This window comes from Podarcis muralis, chromosome 14, assembly GCF_964188315.1.
Source record: "Podarcis muralis chromosome 14, rPodMur119.hap1.1, whole genome shotgun sequence".
NCBI lineage: Eukaryota > Metazoa > Chordata > Lepidosauria > Squamata > Lacertidae > Podarcis > Podarcis muralis.
Window position 1 is genome coordinate 33,407,873 of NC_135668.1, and position 18,458 is coordinate 33,426,330.

An 18,458-nucleotide genomic window follows, 5' to 3' on the forward strand; every position below is an offset into this window, starting at 1 on the left:
CATTCATATATTTCTTAATTGATCTGTTGTAGCTGTTTTTAGTTCAATTTTTTTAAAAATAAATAAATTGCCATAACCTCCCTTGGGACTTGCTGGCGAAGGATTGGTAATAAGTTTAACAACAGCAGCAGCAATATAATTCTACTTAGTGCAACAATTATAAAATTTGCCTACCAGTAACATGCTGCTTCTAAGCAGTTTGTAAGAATAAAATTTGTTATAAAATATCCATGTGCAATGAAAATATGCAATAAAACAATTCCAGCAACACGTTAAGGACACCCATTGCTAAAATATACAATAAAGCCACCCAGTGATATGAAGGGGAGCCCACATGCTGCCACTTCAGGAGGTCAGAATCAGCCAGAAGTCAAAATAGGATCCTGTAGGTCTGCCACCATTTCTGGGGAGACTTTTGAGGCTGCTGAGTGAACGAAAGGGATGCCAGCCAGGCTAAACACCAAGGTTGCAGATTCAATCCCCAGATGTGACAGCTGCATATTTTTGCACTGCAGTAGGGGTTGAACTAGATGATCCTTAGAGCGCCTTCCAACTTTACAATCCTATGATTCTAAACAACAAATAAAGGTCTGTCTCTGACTAAGCTTTACTCAGGGTAAAGGGATCCCTGACCATTAGGTCCAGTCGTGACCGACTGGGGTTGCGGCGCTCATCTCGCTTTATTGGCTGAGGGAGCCGGCGTACAGCTTCCGGGTCATGTGGCCAGCATGACTAAGCCACTTCTGGAGAACCAGAGCAGCGCACGCAAACGCCGTTTACCTTCCTGCCAGAGTGGTACCTACTTATCTACTTGCACTTTGACGTGCTTTCGAACTGCTAGGTGGACAGGAGCAGGGACCGCCTATTAAAATTAATAACTCTAATTTAGGCATGCCCATTAATTCCAGTGGGTCTACTCTGAGAAGGATTAATACAAGATACAACCCCATGACGGCATCCAATACTCCGGCTCTCCGTGAGCGAGTGAGTTCAGGGGTTTGCAGGGGATGTTTGCTCTCAGATACTGGAAGTAAACATGACAAGATATGTAATCTGGCCTCAAACCAAGAACTCAAACATGAATCACGCAGCGCTGGAAAAAAGAGTGGAGCAATTAAAAGCAAACAAACAACAACAACAAGAAGTCGAGAGGAATTCATCTTAGCGTATCTAACACAGGCACTATTCATCCCCAGTGTTTTTGTTTTTTAAAGAATCCCTGACAGCCGCGCAGAGATGGCCTGGAAAGCCGACGGTAATTGAAGGAGACGCAACACATCTTTAAATTGTTTGCAGCTAAAACATCAATAACAACAATAGTCAAAAATACACACACACAGACACACACAAAAATTACAAACACCACGAGGGGGAATATGATTACGAAGGATCGTCCCGGCTGCCAAACACTGTAACTAATGCAAGTCCTTATTAGCAAAGCTGGAATTAATCATACTGTTGCTTTATACGCTTTCGAGCCGGCTGGAATTCCCTCGGGACAGAATACCGCATCCTTCCTTCCGCTGACACTGGGGCAGGATGGAGCAAGCCACGGGGTCACGGTGCTTTGCCAAACCCCTACACCAAGGGGGCAGGAGGTCAGGGGATTCCTGCATCCGGGGTCAGAGAACCTATAGGTTTCCAGAGGCCCTCCCTCGGACGGGAGCTGGTTTGAGTTAGTCTGAGTTAGCGAGACTGGGCAGAAGCTCTATGCCGCGATTCCAAGATGGGAGGAAATATATTTTCCTTCCAAACCAGGGGGGGGGGGCAGGGGTGGAGCACCTTCTCTTGTCCATGCAGGACAAAGTATTAAGGCACTTGAAATGCACGTTCTGTTGCAGGGGATTGGACTAGACTCTTGGAATCCCTTCCAGCTCTACAAATTCTATGGTTCTTCGGCTGATCAGGCAGGGCGGCTCTTGATGACCAAAGGCAGCTGGGCTCCCGTTAGCCATGGATGTGATTCAAAGCATAGGATGCAGGTATATGGGTGGACACACAGGCGAAGGGAGCGTTTTGCTAGACTAGCAAGTGTTGTGGGTTGATTTTCAAGGCTGGTGTGCGTGCCTCAGTTCTGCAAGAAAAGAACACCACAGAGCAAGGCCTCGTCCACATTTGGTTGGCCAAGCTTAGGGCAATACTGCCCTTAACTTCTTAGGAGAGTGCCTAGGTTTTACCAAGCTACCTGTGCAGCTTCTGACATGTTAACAGATTCACGCAGCACCCCTGCACGTTCATTTGCCGTGAATTAATATGTCCTCATGCCCAGGTATGTGTAGATACAAGAGTGCACACACTCTAGCCTGATTTGCAGTGCACACACCTAGGTGCAAGCTTCTTATGGGCGGCAAGTACATACAGTAAAGGTAAAGGCACCCCTGCCCGTACGGGCCAGTCTTGACAGACTCTAGGGTTGTGCGCTCATCTCACTCTAGAGGCCGGGAGCCGGCGCCGTCCGCAGACACTTCCGGGTCACATGGCCAGTGTGACATCGCTGCTCTGGAGAGCCTGCACCAGCGCAGCACACGGAATGCCGTTTACCTTCCCGCTATAAAGCGGTACCTATTTATCTACTTGCACTTTTTTAAGGGTGCTTTCGAACTGCTAGGTGGGCAGGAGCTGGGACCGAAAGACGGGAGCTCACTCCGCCGCGGGGATTCGAACCGCCAACCATACGATCGGCAAGTCCTAGGCACTGTCGTTTTACCCACAGCGCCACCCGCGTCCCAAGTACATACAGTAGCAAAGGCTAAATATATCTCCCTTTCAACCCACTTTTTTTTCCGAACTCCCCCCAGCAATAAATAAGTATGTCCCATAAAAGTTTAAAAATGTGAAACTCCACTGCCTGGATGAAAGCACACAAGGACCTAAATTTTAGGTTGCAAGGAGGAGGGGTGGGGGCGGTTCTTCCGTTACGAAACATCAAAATAATTACATCCCTAGAGAGCTTTAATTTGTAATTTTTAAAAGTTACCTTACAAGCTTTGGCTGCACTGAAACTCCCCCCCCCCAACCCCATCAATGACACTCTTCAATTCGGAGGAAAACATGCCAGACTCTGCCCACCCTGAGACGGGCGAACGAGCCAAGGCGATGTCTGTGTGGCTCGGGTGCCTGCGCGACCGTAAAACGCCGGCAATTTACTAGAGACGTAGCGCCGCGCCACTTTCCCCAAGGACTGAAATAAACTTCAGATGTACAGCAGATATATATATATATATTTCCCCAGTATAGAAAGCAAGGCTTGGGAAGCAGTGTGAGGAGAGGAGTGGATTTTGCTGGTTCATTTTTAACCCGTTCCCTTGGCCTTGTTTCTACAAAGCTCTTCATTTTAAAACGAGGGACAGATCCCCTTTTCTGTGCTATGATGCATTTTATATTGAGCGGCAAATGTGATTGGGGAACAGAAGAAGAAAAAGAGTTTGGATTTGATATCCCGCCTTTCACTTCCTTTTTTAAGGAGTCTCAAAGCGGCTAACATTCTCCTTTCCCTTCCTCCCCCACAACAAACACTCTGTGAGATGAGTGGGGCTGAGAGACTTCAGAGAAGTGTAACTGGCCCAAGGTCACCCAGCAGCTGCAGGTGGAGGAGCAGAGACGCGAACCCGGTTCCCCAGATAACGAGACTACCGCTCTTAACCACTACACCACACTGGCTCTCCATTTGATCCATTTGAAGGGCGACCATTTGATCGTGATCGAGTGGCCTGCTGATTTCAGTGGAAGGTGTACCTCCTGTGCCAAACTCTTAATGAGATTTGGAAGCGCTTAATGGGAGCTGACTAGTGTCCACCAGGAATGGCTGAATCTGTCGCAGCTTCTGTTTCTCTCCCTCTTTGGGCTTGTCCACACTTCTGCTTTCCCTGCTGCTCTCTGTCCAGGAAAACCCACTCGAGGCAAACGTCAACCAGGTTTTCAGTGGCAAAGAGTGGGTTTTCCCAGAGAAAGAAGTGGGGTAATCAGAAAACCCCTCAAACCTGTGTTTTCCAAGCATGGGACAAGTGGGTGTGTGGAAGAGGCCAATCTCTCATTTAAGCACATCTGTCTTTTTTCCCTTTTTAAAAAAAGTTCTTATAAAAAAAATGTGAGCATTGTAGTACAGTGGTTAAGAACTTAATTTGTTCCGGAGGTCCGTTCTTAACCTGAAACTGTTCTTAACCTGAAGCATCACTTTAGCTAATGGGGCCTCCCGCTGCCGCCGCACGATTTCTGTTCTCATCCTGAAGCAAAGTTGTTAACCTAAGGTACTATTTCTGGGTTAGCAGAGTCTGTAACCTGAAGCATCTGAAACCTGAAGCGTCTGTAACCTGAAGCGTCTATAACCTGAAGCACCTGTAATCCGAGGTACCACTGTTTCTGTTTCTCATTTATATGGAGAGTTTTGTATCTAGCCTTGCCTGATGGAATGCTTCCATCACTGATACATGCACCCTTACAAAATAACACATTTTTCCAGGCATATTTGGGGCTACAGAATTGCATTGCAACATTTGCATGCGTGCAAATTACAAAAGATAGCTGTGTCTTAGTTGGCAGTTTGTTTTTGGGATGTGTGAATTAGGCAGGTTTGCCTGAAAATGCAAACTGAATTTCCGCCCCATCTCTGGATTGCTCGGCCAACAGCGATTTCCTTGGGAAGGGCCAGAGCTCTGCAGCAGAGCATCTCTGCCTAGCATGCAGAAGGTTCCAGGTTCAATGCTTGATGGCATCTCCAGGTGGGGCTGGGAGAGACTCCCTGTCTGGAACCCTGGAGAGCGACTGCCAGCCAGGGCAGACAATACTGAGCTAGGTGGACCAATGATCTGGCTCAGTATAAGGCTGCTTCCCCTGTCCCAATGTGCTCCACACCGTCCCCAAACCCCAAGTTAGTGACATGGCTACAGCACCATAAAAGAGCCTCAGTGGCCCCCACTCTGAACAGAAACAGAGGAGGCTGCTTTGCAAATATTACCTATTTATTCTGAGCATTCCTGGGGAAACGCAGAGCTAAAATTACATTAGAAAACCATGACTCCATTCAGGATATTTATTTGTTCAGAATCCCTGCAAAATATTTAAGAGTTGGCAGCAGCAGCCGTGGGTGGGAGAAGGGACATTATAGCTCTGCATTCCAGGTCCTTCACCCACCCATTCGACCCCGTGTTAGCTAACACAGCCCAGGTCACATGTTTGAACCATGCTGAAGTCCTTGCAGAAGGGAGGAAGCAGACCGAGGGGTAGCAATGGAAGGGACGCTGGGCACAGTTACCTTACCCCTTGTATTCTCCAGTGATAAAAAGACAAGAACCTCATTAGACCATTCAAATCCAGCATCCTCTGGCCAGTGACATAAGAACAGCAGAAGAACCTGCTGGCTTGGAGCCATGGTGGCTCATCAAGTTCAGCATCTTGTTGTCTTCTGGGAAGCCCACAATCAGGACCTGGACCATCCAGTCTACTCGGAGCAGAATTTAACCAGATATACCTCAGGCCGAAGAATTGATGCTTTTGAATTATGGTGCTGGAGGAGACTCTTGAGAGTCCCATGGACTGCAAGAAGATCAAACCTCTCCATTCTTAAGGAAATCAGCCCTGAGTGCTCACTGGAAGCACAGATCCAGAAGCTGAGGCTCCAGTACTTTGGCCACCTCATGAGAAGAGAAAACTCCCTGGAAAAGACCCTGATGTTGGGAAAGATGGAGGGCACAAGGAGAAGGGGACGACAGAGGACGAGATGGTTGGACAGTGTTCTCGAAGCTACCAGCATGAGTTTGACCAAACTGCGGGAGGCAGTGAAAGCCAGGAGGTCCTGGCGTGCTCTGGTCCATGAGGTCACGAAGAGTCGGACACGACTAAACGACTAAACAACAACAACCTCAGGCTCCTTACATCCTGTATTTGTCACATGCAATACTGCTTGTTGAAGGTTTTAAATGGTTGTTTTAAACTAATAATTTCATAGTTTTATTCTTTTTGAAAACTGCATTGAAGTTGCTCATGTTTTTAACAATCAAACAGGATATTGCTTTGATGAAATAAATAAATAATCTGAATGAGTCGCTTTGGACGATGGCACAGTTCACATCTCCGATACCTTTCCAGGCACAGAAGAGAACAGGAGCAGGGGATGTGCAATTAGCCGACAGTGTGAAACTGGCCTTAGAAACAGAAGAAGATGCTTTATACTGAGTCAGACCTTTGGTCCATCCAGGTCAGCACTGTCTGCCCTGAATTGCAGAGGCTCTCTAGATTTTTATATGGGAGTCTTTCCCAGCCCTAGCTGGAGATGACAGGGATCGAACCTGGCACCTTCTGCATACAAAGCATGTGCTCTCCCACTGAGCTAAGGCCCTGCCATGGCCTTGGGTCCTGCCCTGACACTTGGTAAGGCTTTGAGATATAACCCAGCTAAGAGCCTCATGGACTTTTCTCCCTGGACCTGGCCAAGTGGACGGCATGGGGGGGGGGGGAGAAAATGCTCTCCTTCCTTGCCCCCAAAACAATAAGCAATTGGGAGATTTATTTCATTCAGCCATACTTTCACTGCTTCCATCTAAGCAAGAATGAGGAAATAATGAGGTTTAAATCCCACCCCCCGCTTTCTATATTAACTTGATTCCAACCTGCAGAAAACACCCAGGTCCACTTTCCTTTCCAGGGTCTCCTCTTGTCCGTCTCTAAGCCATCTCTGCAGCCAGAATTATATTCTGTCAGGATTATTTTCGTACCGTCATAAATATGACGCACGTTGAACCAGGCCAAAGAAAAACCGGGCACGGGGTGGTGTGGTGGGAGTGAGTCGACAGAGGGAGTTTACTTTAGGGAAGCTAACGGCTCGTGCCTGTGTTTAGATTAGGGCGTTTTGGGGTCTGGATAATTTTCACCCAAGAGTGTAATAAAGTGATGTTGTGGGGAGGGAACAGTGAGATCTTTCATAAAGCCTGTTCCACAAAGAGCGAATTGTGCCACTAGGAGCTCTCTACCTTGCTCAACGGTGAATTCCCTCAACTGGGACGCGGCTTCGTTTTAAAGCCAACTTTCGAATGAAAGACGCTGGCTCGAGGGCTGGAGGGAGTGGATCTAAGGCAAACACTGAAGGGCTGTCTAATTTTAAGAGGCACACGTTAAAATCTAAGATCATCTCTCTCAAATAAGTCTGTTGCAACTGGCATATTATATAAGTCACATATTCTTTTTTTCCTTTTTTAAAAAAGAGCGTTGCTACCTGTTTGCAGTTTTAAAGGCTGTTCTTATTTTAGGAGTCTCAGCCGTAAAGAAGTCAGAACACTTATTATAGACAGTGTTCATCTTGATTGTTGATGAGGTGGACAAGTAATTTCATAAATAATAAGGGTGAATGCAAATGCAATTTCAAAGGGGAAAGGTATGGGGGGGAATGACCAATACACAATTAATGACAGACATCTGCATTACAATGAGAAAAGGATTCAATATAAATTAAGATAGTTAAGCATGCAATTAGTTTGTTGAGTGTCTGCAAATATATTACACTAAGAATAGACCCACTGAAATGACTGAGCCTAAGTTACTCATGTCCATTCATTTCAATGGATCTCTTTGATACAACACAGAGACATAAACGATGGACCTTTCCTTAAAGATAAAGCCCATATAAATTAAGGTCCAGATTGTATCCAGCCTTCCTAAGGCTCATGTAAGGAGATACTGAATAAAGAAATGACTTCATCTGTTTCCCCCCTTTAAACATATATATTCTCTCGACTTTTGCCACTTCAGTTCTCCTCCTTGCTTTCATCAATGAATGCTTTCAAATTGGGCGGTGGGGGAGGGGAGGCTGGGGGTTCCCCACTTCCTTGCCAATAAAGTTCTCTCCCCTGTCTGAAAGGTTCTGCCTTTCTCAAGATAGCCCAACAGAAGAAATGCTACTTTGTATTGAAGCATCATTTTTGAGGGCAGGAGGAATGTCCTTCTCCCTTTCCTTTTTTTTTTTAAAAAAATCGTTTTTATTGGGGCTAGGTGCATATGAAACTCATGCAGTTACTTTGGAAAATGCAGAGATGAAAAACCAAAGAAACATAGAGTAGCAACTTGATGTGACATAATGCCCAATAGCGTAGTGGCAAATTCAGAAGTGCAGAATCCCTGTATTGTGTTTTCTATGCACTGACATGGGCAAATGATTTGGAGTGCTCCAATATCATCTTTTGGAATTACTTGGGTTGTGTCTTCCTTGTAGATCCATTGTGCGCAGCAGAATTTGAACATCATTCTCTTGAAACTGGAGCCCCTTGTGTTGTCAGTGTTCCTGAATGTTCAGCTTTGGAGCACACAGAACAACTCTTTGGTGTTCTTCCTGTTTGTCTTCTCCAGAGTGACCCTAGGAGCCAATCCTCAGTGACTGACTCACTTCCTTCAGTACAAAGGATGAGAAGTCTTTTCCTCAGGGGCCAAGCCACTCCCCTTTCACGCTGAACTGGGTGGCTGAAGGACTCTGAAGATAGGGACCGTGCTGCAGAAAGTTAACGGGTCTTCAAGACCCTGCAAACACAGACCACGACACTTCTGCATATACCACCATGCCTAAATAGCAAGGGATTCGTCACTACAAAAGCAAGCCGCAGCCGATAGGGCGAGGGGCAAGAATGCTATTCAGCTGTAAAACAGAAGGGGGGGAAATCCACTACAAAATCAAGCACCAGCACACTAACATGGCACTTATCTCAAATGAACCTGGCCATAGAATCACTGAGTTGGAAGAGACCACAAGAATAATTCTAATCCAACCTCCCTGCAACATAGGACTCTTCCATTCATCGTGGGGCTCAAACCCATGACCCGGAGATTAAGACTGCTTCGCAGGGGGTTGGACTCGATGGCCCTTGTGGTCTATTCCAACTCTATGATTCTATGACTCTCCTGCCCTACCAACTGAGCTAAACAGAGGCCATCCATTATCAATGTTTCATAAAAATTAATCATGGACAGTTTGAGAAGAGTTTTAGCACGTTTGCTTTTCCAACAAGGGTTCCATGGACTTTGGGGGCACACCTCATGGTGGCGGGGGGGGGGGAGTTTCCAGAAAAACCTCCCACCTCACTAATCTCACATTATGGTGCTCAATGATTTCATGTGGTCTGCCATTTTTAAGTGATGCAACCTCATGCAAACTTCCTGGACTACCAGTACAGTGATACAATGCAGCTATCCTTCGATTCTGATTTTGTGCTTCTCTGAACTTTTGCAACACAGCTCAGAAAAATGTTGTACCATACAAAAAATGTGTGTTCTGGGATTTTTTTAAAAAAAGCATATACAAATGTGAATTTTGTGAAAGGGTCTTGTACAGAAACGATTCAAATGTTTCTGCGGACACCTAGCCACCAGGGAAGATGGTGTGTGGGCACAAGACATGCACACAGCACACAAATACACACTGATGCCACCCCCCACACTACACATGCCCCCACTCTTCTTCCCAAAATCTAGGTTGCTATGTTAGACCTTTTTTGTAACTTGTAGACCTTCACATCTGCCTTAAGCATCACCATCTTGCTACCGTGTACATGCATTTCCCCCCTAAAATTATAAATACAGACATATACAGTGGTACCTCAGGTTAAGTACTTAATTTGTTCCGGAGGTCCGTTCTTAACCTAAAACTGTTCTTAACCTGAAGCACCACTTTAGCTAATGGGGCCTCCTGCTGCCGCCGCGCCGCCGGAGCACGATTTCTGTTCTCATCCTGAAGCAAAGTTCTTAACCTGAAGTACTATTTCTGGGTTAGCGGAGTCTGTAACCTGAAGCATATGTAACCTGAGGTACCACTGTATACATATCATATCATATACACACCAACACAGAGATATACATAGAAAATTCCTTCACCGTTTCTCATAGTGCTAGAACTCAGGGACATTCAATGAATCTCAATGCTGGAAGGTTCAGGACAGACAAAAGGAAGTCCTTCTTTCTGCAGCACACACAGTAGTTTAACTATGGAACTCGCCCCCACAGGAGGCAGAGACAGCCGCCAACTTGGATGGCTTTAAAAAAGGATTAGGCAAATTCATGGAGAAAAAGGCTATGTCGATGGCTACTAGCCATAATGGCTACGTTACATCTCTGCTGTTGAGAGGCAGGTAGCTCTCCAAATACCAGTTGCTGGGTATCAACAGTGTGTAGTGTGCAGCTGTACTCAGTTCATGCTCATGGGCTTCCCATTGGGGCATCTGACTGGCCACTGTGAGAACAGGATGCTGGACTAGACTGGCCATCAATCTTACTTTATGTTCTTAGGCACAGTTGTGAGGACTGATTTCACCAAGACTAATTCCCAGGTAAGTGTGTATAGGATTTGAAGCCACAACATCCCAATCAGAAGAGTTTCACTTCCTGGACAGAGGCCCTGTTTACCATCTTAAGTCCTCACTCAGTTCCTCAACCCATGTCTGGCTCCAGGCTCCTGGTGGGAGCTGAATGCTCCTCCATTTTGTTAAAAATGAAACGAAATCTGGCACACAGAAAACGAGCATGTCAAAGAAGAGGCTAGCTTAAAACCACAATACACCATTTTTCTGTGTGAGAGGATTTTATTTATTCCAGGGGACAAGAGAGACATTTACTCATGCAAACCTTCCCTTGCACAATGAAGTGGCACAGTCCCTAGGGCCGGATTTAGGTTTGATGAGGCCCTAAGCTACTGAAGTTTTTGGGGCCCTTTATATGTCCAGCTCTCCCTTGTCAACAACAAATTATCACTGTTTTTTGTGTTGAATATATGCTATATGGTAATTTATGGACCTAATAGGCATCTAAAGCCACTTGCACATAACAAAATAGGTATTTTATAATAATAATAACAACTTATTATTACGCTTGGACACCAGCTTGTAAAACACATAATGGGACTGCACTCCCAAAAGCAAAGCAGACATTTAAAACAATATACAGCAATGGCTTACATGTTTAAAAAATGTGCTGAACGCGTAAACACATAAAATCTGGGAAAAACTACCATAGAAAATTGGCCCAGAGTCACCCGTGGATCCGAGTATGGGGATTTTCTTGATGGGGTGCAATTCTAGGCCTTTTGACTAAGATAAAGTGTAGGTATTTTATCAAAGTAATTGATATACAAATGAACAAACCAGTGATATTTTAGGGAGAAGGCTAGCAGACGGGGCCCATTACTTACATCATAGGAGCCTACACAACACAAAAGGCTGTTGCTATATGTAGGTTTTATTTTATTTGTTTTTTATCTTTTATTTTGGAAATGTACATCCAGTTTCTTTTTCCTTTAATTTTTTGGGGGCCCCCCAAGAGAGTGGGGCCCTAAGCTATAGCTTGTTTAGCTTATACGTAAATCTGGCACTGACAGTCCCTGTGCACATTCACCACCTGATCAAACGCCAATGCCCACCTAGCCCTGTGCCCCATTCCCTGCAGAAGATGTCCTGGAAAGCCCACGAGCCCAGGCAAGACAGCAACAGCAGCTCCCTCCTTGCTTGGGCTGCAGGAGACGGTAGCCAAACTGCCCAGCTGCTCCTGGGCCGCCCAGCCCTTGCTCCATGTTTGCACAGGGTGGGTTGTGGGGGCTGAATTTCTGACATAGTCTCCGCCACCGCTGGCACCAGACCTTCCCCCCCTCCTCTCCCCACAGGCCAGCCCCACGAGGCAGGAGCCAGCCTGTCCCAAACAGTGGGCTCATTGAGGCTAGCAGGCTGGGGCAACCCCATAAAAGAAGGGAACAGGCTTGTTTGTCTTGAGAAGGCTGCTTCTCGCAGCGCATTTAATATTCCCCAGCACGCTGCCTTCTCTCGCTTTGCGTCTCTGCCTGTCAGTTAAGGCCTGGGATGTTTATTTTAATGGCCACTTGTGGTTGAGCCTGGTGCCAGTTGTGCGGCACGAGCTACACAGATTTAACACAACATTTTTTTGTGGGGGGGAGAGAAGGGCAGGGAGGAGAGATGCTTCGCCCACAAGCCTCAAGCGCAGAGAAGGCAGTCAGGGACACCCCATCCTAAATCTGGAAGGGGAGGGGAGGCAGCCGTCAATGATGCTTAACTCTTTCAAGGGACATCTAGCCACTCCATTTCCACGGTGCATGGGGCTGCCAACTTCTTTGCCTTCCCTTGCTCCTATGCTTTGTACAGAGGCAGAAATCACAGATTACGTCCATGTCAGGAAAAGGAGGGTAACAAAATCTCCCTACTCCAACCAAAACAGTTTAAGCTGCTGGTTTTTGTTTTGGTTTGGTTTAGTTTTCTTGCAGATCAAGGCAGGGGCACAGTCTGCCTACTGAGGTCTAGGGCTGGGCAATATATCAATATATTGTCCCAAACTAGTTTGAAGTCCATATTGTGATAACGGTTTCATAATTTTTGACCTGGCAATATATCACGAATCATGATGTGCATTAGAGCTGGGCGATATATTGTCCAAAACCAGTTTGGAGTCCGTATCATGCTATCGGTTTCATAATTTTTGACCAGGCAATATATTGTGTGTGTGTGCACGCACACATGCTTTGCAAAAATCATAATGTAGGAAAACCGGTGAAGCCATCCAATGCCTCCATCCTTATTTCAGACATTGTGATATACAGTCATACCTCATGTTACGTCTGCTTCAGGTTACGTTCTTATAGGTTACGTCCCGCGGCAGCCTGGAAGTACTGGAAAGGGTTACTTCCGGGTTTTGCCGCTTGCGCATGCGCAGAAGCGCAAAATGGCATCACGTGCATGCACAGAAGTGGCGAATTGCAACCCATGCGTGCACAGACGCGCCACTGTGGGTTGCACTCTTTTCATGTTGCGAACGGGCCTCCGGAACAGATCCCGTCCACTGTATCAGTATATTGCAATGTTTAGCTGGTGATGTATCACCATACTGAAAACCAGATCCTGGCCTCCGATGCCCTCCCCCACCTTCCTCTTTGCTGCTGCGGCAGCATTGCCACTCTTCTCTTCCCCCCGCTACCCCTGTTAACCTTCTCCCTACAACTGACTCTTACTTTTCAAAGAACCCCCTTCCACAATGCTGCTACAGCTGTGGCAGTGCTGGTGGCAGCTTGTCTTTCACCCAGGCTCTGAGACAGGGCCAAAGGGGTATTCTGGACGAGGTGTTTCGAAGAATGCCCACAGTAGCTAAAAAGACTTTTTGAACTTTGCAAGTTTTTTATTAACAGAATTCTGGCTCTGAGGAGGCAGAGGCCCCTGGCCTTTTCTCAGATCCCAGGTGATCCCAGGGACGTGGGTGGGTGGATGTGCACACCAGCACCTGCACCTGATGGCAGGTGAGTGAGCGGGCAGTTGCTCAATCTGGTATGGGGCCCTTCTGAATCCCTGAGTCCTCAACCAGTGCTCAATGTGGTCAACTGCTGGTGCCAGGCCTGGATCAAGAGGCTGAATGGAGAATCGTGGGGAAATGCTTGTCTGCCTGTCTGTAACTCTGAACAGGAACACTGAACATTTTGTTGCAGTTCTCAGGGGGTTGGGGTTGGGGGGGGGGGGGTTCTGCATTTATCACCATTGCTTATTTCATCTTTGCAAATCAGCTCAGATATATTACTTAAGTTGCAAAGAGTAAGCCGTGCCTGCAGTCTTACACTGTAAGAATCATGGGCATAGGTAGGAGAAAGAGTAAGGAGAAGGTTTGGGATCAGGGAAATACAACAAAAATTTAAAGGAAGATGCAAGTATTCTTCCAAGAGCCCAAGGACAGGAAGACTGAGATGTACTAATCTGGGACTTATTTAAATTTTTGTTCTGAACAGTAAAAATTGGGAAGATCTGTCCAGCTGGACAGGAGGGGAGAGAACGTAGCCAACAGCCAATTGTATATTTCCCTTAGAAATTTCATGTCATGCTGCACCAGCAGAGTTACATTTTCGGGCTCCAATTTCAATAAATCAGCACGCCGCTCTGGGGAATGGGAGCACAACTCCCCTTCCCTTAATGTTCACAGGTAAAGCCAAGAACAAAATGGCCATTCTTTCTGGAGTCTGGCAGGAGAACAAATTACTTTCCGCACCTCCTCGCGCTGAAGGGCTCCTTATTAAAATATTGCCTCCGCTACCGTCCCACTTGTAGTTAAACCAAGGGCAAAAAATAGAGCCGGCAAATGTGTCCTCTGGGGATGAACTTTTTTCTTTTTGGCCGGAGGGGGGGGCAGGGGGCGCGGAGTTGAGTAAGCAATTAAAAGGAATACGGAGCCACCTTGTTCCGCAGGCTCCAGGAGAGGCTTCGGTTTTTCAAAACAGTGTAGCCAAGCAAACGAAACAGCCCCCAATTCAAATCTTGTCTCCAGGACAGGCTAGGTGTGATGCAAAAACTGGTGAAGAGGATCACCTGCAAACTGTGTTGTTGTTTTTCCGGGGGTGAGATGTTACTTCAAGACAGCCGTGTTTTTAAAAACCTCTCCCCCCAACACCTTTTCCCAGATTGAAAAGCTATTTTTCTCATTTACACATGTGTGTGTGTTTGCCTTCAATCAGGAAAGGGGCACCCACCCACCCCCAGTGCTGTGGTCCCAACCCTGTTTCAGAATCCACTTGCTTGCTTTGATCTTTAATTTGTAAGGGAAATATACAATTGGCTGTTGTTTACATTCTCTCCCCTCCTGTCCAGCTGGACAGATCTTCCCAATTTTTACTGTTCAGAACAAAAATTTAATAGAAAGGTAAGACGATCAGCTGATTCTGCTGGATCAGGCCAGTGGCCCATCTATTGCAGCATCCTGTTCTCACAGTGGCCCATGAGATGCCTGTAAGAAGCCTGCAAGCAAGGTATGAGGGCCACAGCCCACCTGCAATTACCAACAATTGGTATTCAGAGGCATAATGCATCCTTCAACATCATGGATTGGAGCAACCTTCACCCACCAGGTGCCCTCCAGATGTTTAGGACTACAATTCCCAGCAGCCCCAGCTAGCACAGCCAATGATGGGAGCCATGGTCCGAAACATGGCTGTGAAGGCTTTGCCGATGGAAACTGTGGCCCAAAACCTCTGGAGGGTAGCAGGTTGGGGAAGGGTGCCCTAGACATTATGATAAACACAGGGATGCTAAAACAGGTATATTTTTACAGCAGGCTACAGAAGGGGAGAAGGTGGGTTCAACACAACCCTGCCACTTTGGGTAGGAGCCTTATGTTCGCCATAATACCTAGTTCTGCTCTAAGCTAGAGGCCATCCCCACATCTTGCGGTGGTGAATACCATATGTTAATGACAGGTTGTGTGGCGTTATGAACTATAATAAAACTGCTGCTGTTTCTTTATGCTTAACGCAGGGCTGCCAGATTGCACCCACTAGGAGACCTTGTTCCCTTCCTGAGGTTCTGAGAGGCCCATTACTTTGCCCACCCAGGGACAAAATATACGGTTAAAAAGAACACAACACTGCAAACAGAAAATGTTTGCACTGAACACACACCAGGGGCTCAGGACATTTTAAAACGGGCTGGGTAAATTTGTGTGCACCGACAAGGAGGGGGTTGTATGAAAACCATTTCTGCAAAGCCATGGGGGCCCTGGTGGGGGGAGATACCAGCATTTGGTGAGAGCAAGAAACACCTCTTGAGCAGTTGGAGGGTATATCATAACTCGCCCACCCCCGGTTAAGGTCAGCAAATAAAAATATCACCATCACCACTTGTGTTTTTGTGTTTTAATTTTTTAGAAGCTGCCCAGAGTGGCTGGGGTAATCCAGTCAGATGGATGGCAAACAAACAAACAAACAAACAACAACATAATATAATATAATAATGATAATAATAACCAGAATTTTTCCCAAAAGGGAACACAGAATACCACAAACCATTCACAAGTGTACACGCTCTCTCATAAACACTTGTATATGTGTAGGGAACGGCTTGAATCTGTGCTCTGTGTAATGTGTGAACAAGCTTAAGGAGAACATGGAATGAGGCAATACAGGCTACTGCAAGAAAGCTGGGGGGAAACGTGGAACGGTAGTTTCCAGGATTACAACCCCTGAAGGCGGAGATCTACTAAAAATATAGTTGGCCCCCAAGGTGCGCTAGGCAAATGAGGCGGTCCTGCGGGAGGCAAAGATTTGAAGAATGGATGGTGAGAGCCTTCCAGAGAGGTGGGCACCTCTTTGAGGCAGCCCAGACTGTCTTCATGGTTGACTGAGGTAATATAAAACAAGAAAGGCCCCTGGCCTAAGTACACTGGCCACACAGTGGGGGGGCGGCTCATGAAGCCAGGTCGATTAAAGGAAGTTTGCTGGAGTGGGACCAGGTAGCCACTGAGCATCAAAGGAAGTTCTAATCCCACCTGTGTGGTGCAAGTCCTGGAAGGGAAGCAAAGGCCCGTCCCAGAAAGGAAGTGGAAGACCAACAAAGTTGGCCTTTTCTCTCCAGCTGGATGGAAATTTGAGAAGAAGAGAAACTAAAACAAGGTAAGAGCTTGGAGGACATCGTTTGCACAGGATCTCTAGCCCAGTGTTTCCCAACCGGTGTTCCGCGGCACACTAGTGTGCCGTGAGACGTTGCCTGGTGTGCCGCGAGATGTTGCCTGGAGGGAGGCGAGCGAGTCGGGCGGCGAGAGGCGGGGCGGCAGCGGCGAGGAGAGGCCGCCCAGCGCGGGGCTCTCGCCGTCTGCCTGCCTGGCTGCCTGCGTGGCGCTGACGTCACGGGGCTGTAACGTGCCCCACATAGGCACACGCGGGGCGGCGAGCGAGCTCCCTCCCACATCCCATCGCCGCTCGCTTCGGCCGGCCTACTGGGCTGTCGCAGGCGGAAGGCCTGCGCATGCGCGAGGTTTTCGCACCTTCGGGATTCCCTTCACGCCTTCCTCCTCCCGGGTCCTTGAGAGCGCGGGAAGTGGCAGCGCGAGACCGGCGTTGAGCCTGGTAGGTATTGCGCTTGCCAAGGCAGTCATTTGGGAAATGAAAACTTGCAAAGCAAGCAACCAGTTCAATCTGAAGTACGTGTATGCTTAATATCCTGTATCTGAAACCTGTTCTGCCCCCTCCCCCACACTTGGTGCCATTTTCATCTACACATGCAGCAGAGTAAGTTGACCCAGAATAGTACCAATTCAGATGGCAGATGGGAGAATGACAGTGCTGAATGCTTTCCCATGTAGAACAGTCCCTGCAAATAAAAACCTAGCATATTTGGAAGAGGGATGCTAGCCTAACCATTACCTTCTATGCTGTTACTATTTTTTTATTTTTTTTTACATAAGTAAAAAGTGACCTTTCCCCATCTGGCATGGTGGTGTGCCTCGAGATTTTTTTCATGAAACAAGTGTGCCTTTGCCCAAAAAAGGTTGGGAAACACTGCTCTAGCCCTCTCCTGCCCTTCCACCCAACACCAAAAGCAAAGAAGCTGGAGGAAAAGTTCATAATGGCAACACTTCTAAATGATGGCTTGAGTTGGATTGGCAGCAGCAGCAGGAAATTCCCACCAAAGCAAGGCAAAATACTCATCTTTATTCTGCTTTATCTGGGGTACTTTTGGCAGTCCAATCAACTTATCATTTTTTCCCCACTTCTTGCTTGACCTATGTATGAATAAGGTTTTCCAGGGCACCATTTTGCCAAGGATTCCTAGGCTCCCAAGTTTAGCTGGAGATGAGCTGGGTCTTTGCCACAGCCCGGAGCTCTAGAAAAGAGCCCGCTGCCTTGTTCCCATTGAGAGGCGCCTTTCTCAAGAGGTCCCACAATCCTGGAGCCAGCTTCGAACCTGGAACTTTGTGGAGGCCAGAGGACGGGACGGGACCCACGAAACACCCTGAAAGCTGAACACTCAGATCCCCGGAGCGTTCTTTAAGCACAGAAGTGAACAAGGGTCCGTAACATCAGCTTTTGTGGAACACAGGATACTGCCTCACACCGAGTCAGACACATGGCCCATCTGGCTTCGTACTGTCCACACTGACTGGCAGCAACTCCCCAGCATTCAGCATCTCTTGCAGCCTTACCTGAAGATGCTGGGGACTGAACTGTGGACCTTCTGCATGCAAAGCAGATGCTTGATCCCTAAGCTATGGTCCTTCCATGATTGGAAGGCAAGATGGAGCTTCTGGGTGGGCAGGAGTGAGTTCCAGGCTAGCTTCTCTAGTCATCAGAACAGGACCTCCATGTAAACATCTTGCTCACTGTCCTGCTCCAGAAATTGACCTCATCCACTCAAGGCTGGAGAATATCCACTCAGGGGATGGATTCTGGTTTGGTCTCTTGTGTCCTACACCTGAGGTCCTATATGTTTTTTCTTCTTTGTGACATCTGACAAGAACAGAGGAAAGTTTCCCTGCTAGCATGTTCTAGAAAGTGATTTGGAATGTGAAAGGGATACAAATGGATTGATCTAAAATATGGTCTGGGGTAGACAAGGATCTCTATGCCATTCATACACACACATACATACACCACCGATACCATAAACAGAAGTTCCTACAGAGGGCAGCATTGCCCCCATCAAATCAGCCACCTTCCTCTGCAGAAATTTTCATCTGAAATT

The 18,458-nt window shown here is 47.1% G+C and overlaps 1 protein-coding gene across 4 annotated transcripts in view; it reads right to left on the reverse strand.

Moving 5' to 3' along the window:
* The window catches only part of LMF1 (lipase maturation factor 1), a 158,809-nt gene that overhangs the window by 52,620 nt on the left and 87,731 nt on the right, over window positions 1-18,458 (reverse strand). The gene's annotated exons all lie outside the window — the stretch shown is intronic.